The 3,303-nt window shown below is 38.4% G+C and overlaps 1 pseudogene; it reads left to right on the top strand.

The window, feature by feature from the left end:
- Positions 1–846: 846 nt before the first annotated feature.
- LOC130034389 (RAS guanyl-releasing protein 1-like) lies at positions 847–2,985 on the top strand (annotated as a pseudogene).
- Positions 2,986–3,303: the final 318 nt, after the last annotated feature.

Below are 3,303 nucleotides of genomic sequence, written 5' to 3'. Positions count from 1 at the left end.
AGATATGTATACACAGATATATGCATACAAAGATTATTTTTCCTTTACTTCTATATGATCTCTTGTCCATGCATGTGCTCTATATCTAATCAGCAATATGTTTAATAACCATTAAGACTTAGAACTGAATTATGATCTTGAAGGAGTTTGAAATGAGTCAGATGGTATAATGGAGCTGCATATATATAGTTGCAATTCTTTGTGAGATTCACATACTACCATAGTCATATGAGAGAATAATAAAATACATTAGAATAAGTAGTGTGCAATAATCATTATATTATGATTTGCACAAATCATTGATTTTTAAGCAAAACAGGAGATAACTTTCCTCCGGACTGTTGAAAATAAAATGAGAAACTGCATGTAAATTTTAAGTAATAAATTTATAAAATATGATGGTAGAAATTATATTAAGTATGTCATTGTACCCGTTGAAAGAAGATCGCTTTTCTGATTAGTAATTTCAAGGTTAAAGATTAAAACTTGTTTGAAAATTTAATACAGCAGATCCTTAAAATTATCCTGCCTATATTTTCTAATCAACTTTTTATATTCAAGAATAATATACCATTGCATTATTTTTTCTAATTAAAAAATGGCCCTCATTTTAAGGAAAAATATCATCCTATGTTTTAGGATACTTATTATACTATATTGTATCCACTGACACATTTATTAAAAAAATAGTAGAGAGTGTGTGAATTTCATCAAGTTGGGAACAATATCACCAAAATATTATAAGGGTGTAAAGCAGAATTCATTAAAAATATTGCCTTGATATAATTCTTTAGTTTAAACCATTACCCTGAGAGTAGTTTTGTTATGCTTTCTTAGCAAGTTGAAATGACTTTTGTAACTAAACTAGCAGACCGGTAATAGCATAACACAGAGCACGGAGAAAACTCTTGAGGAAAGTTAAAAACACTGTCCTGCCTTCTTGATATGGCAAATCCAGCACTGTAAGGAAATATTTTAGTGTAATGATAGAGGCCTGGGGGTTCTGGGGGAGATGACTGAGCTGCTATCTTCCTGTAGAAACTATGACAACTACCGCTGTGCCTATGGAGAGTGCACCCACTTCAAGATTCCCATCCTAGGGGTGCACCTTAAGGACCTCATCTAACTGTATGAAGCCATGCCAGACTACCTGGAGGATGGAAGGTGAACGTCCACAAGCTGCTAGCCCTGTAACAACCACATCAACGAGCTGGTGCAGCTGCAGAAGGTGGCCCTGCCCCTGGGGACCAACAAGGAGATCTGTGCACCTGCTGATGCTCTCCCTAGATCTCTACTACAGGGAAGATGAAATCTATGAAGTTTATGACAGGGAGCCTAGGAACCACAGGGCCCCTTCACTAACACCTTCAAAGCCGCCAGTAGTGGTAGATTGGGCCTCTGGAGTATCTCCTGAACCTGACCCAAAGAACATAAGCAAATACTTTCAGAGGATGATGTATTCCGTCTTCAAGAACTATGATCATGACCAGAATGGATTTCTCAAGAAGAGTTTGAAAAGATTGCTGCAAGTTTCCCATTATCCTTCTGCCTAATGGACAAAGACAGGGAAGGACTCATTAACAGAGATGAGATCACAGCCTGCTTCATAAAGGCCATCTCAATCTACTCAAAGCTGGGCCTGGGCTTTCCTCAGAACTTCCAAGAGACCACCTAAAGCCCACTTTCTGTGACACTGGATTTCTCTGAGGAGTCATCAAACAAGGATATCAATGTAAAGATTGTGGGATGAACTGCCACAAACAATGCAAAGACCTGGTTGTGTTTGAGTGCAAGAAGCCATCCAAGAATGCAACAGCTCTCACGGAGCATAGCACCGCTGGGGGACCAACACCCAACCTATGCTCACTAGGAGCCAGGGACCTGCTCCATGCGCCTGAGGAAGGAGGATCTTTTACATTCCACAACGGGGAAACTGTGGAACACAGTGAGGAGAGTAAAGACTGGACCATCATGCTCATGGGTGTGTTCTCACAGAAGATCTCTGTTCGGCTGAGGAGGACTGTTGCCCCCAAGGCCACACAGACAGAATCCCTGCTCTGGTTCGGAAGTGAGGGCTCTGCCTGTCCTTTTGTGCTGTCATCCCCGAGGAAGACAACCCAAGGTACGCTCGATGTGGTTCCCGGTTCCATATGTCCATGCCCTAGCCCAGTCTTGATCAGAAAGTGGGCTTTCGTGGGAAAATAAAGATTCCTTCATAAAATCAAAGGAGGAGCTCTGTCACTTCAGACTCCCAACCTACCAGAGCTGGAACAGAAAATAAATACTCTGAAAGCAGACAACGATGCTTTAAAGACCCAACTGAAGTATGAACAGAAGAAAATAGAAACCCTCCGACTTTCAAGAAGCAATCATATCTTAGCTCAAATGGAGCAGGAAAACAGCTCAGGAAATCAAGGAGCAGATTCCACAGAAGGGTACATCAGAACTCACATTTCTTAAACAGATTAACACAGACAGCTGGGAACCATAGATTTTAAAATGAAACTGAAAAAGAAAAAAAAATCAAAATTCAGTTAAGTCCTTCCTTGACCTGAGATTCCTAATATGTGGTGGTGTTTTCTTACCTAGTCAAGCTGTGCCAAAGTGAAGAAAAGCTGATCAATTGCAAAGTTTTGCCAATCATACCACAAACTGTTTTTCAAAAGCATGCAAAACAAAACACATGACTATGACTTCCTGACAAGGTAGTTTCTCATGTGACCTTCTCAATTGGTTATTAGAATTAAAATCCCTTGAAAATGTGTTAGTTTTCATTACCAGATTTGAGATTTGTGAAGTAAGTTAGAATTTATTTTGTTGTATCCAAAAAGTTTACTTACAGAAAAAAACCCATGTTCTGTAAAAGTAGATTTACTTTCTCAGTAGTGCAGCATTTTTTTATGAATCTGGTTTCTCCTTTACTACCTCAGATACAATCATTAGCCCTTTCCTTCTCCTTCCTTATTACACTCATATATATATATATATATGTGTGTGTGTGTGTGTGTGTGTGTGTATGATACATATCTATTTACCTAGAAATGAACTTCTAAATATGTAACTATTTTAGAAGCCTACTAAAGATCCATTTGCAAGTCAGCTTGTAAGTTTTAGTCTCACAATCATAGCTCATAATAAAATGAACAACTAAATTAAGAAACTGGGGACATTGCTATTACCATCTCTTTGGGTGTGATTAATTAGCTAAAATAATGTGAACAAGATGTTTGTCCTCATGTAGTCTTCAGTGGTCAGAATTAGGAATTTGTGACTTAAAATAGTTTGGAGAGTCTGCTTAATTCA

Source organism: Sorex fumeus, unplaced genomic scaffold (genome assembly GCF_029834395.1).
Source record: "Sorex fumeus unplaced genomic scaffold, SorFum_2.1 ptg000061l, whole genome shotgun sequence".
Taxonomy (NCBI): Eukaryota; Metazoa; Chordata; class Mammalia; order Eulipotyphla; family Soricidae; genus Sorex; species Sorex fumeus.
The sequence above is the reverse complement of the archived record's forward strand: the minus strand, read 5'-3'. Positions and strand labels throughout refer to the sequence as shown.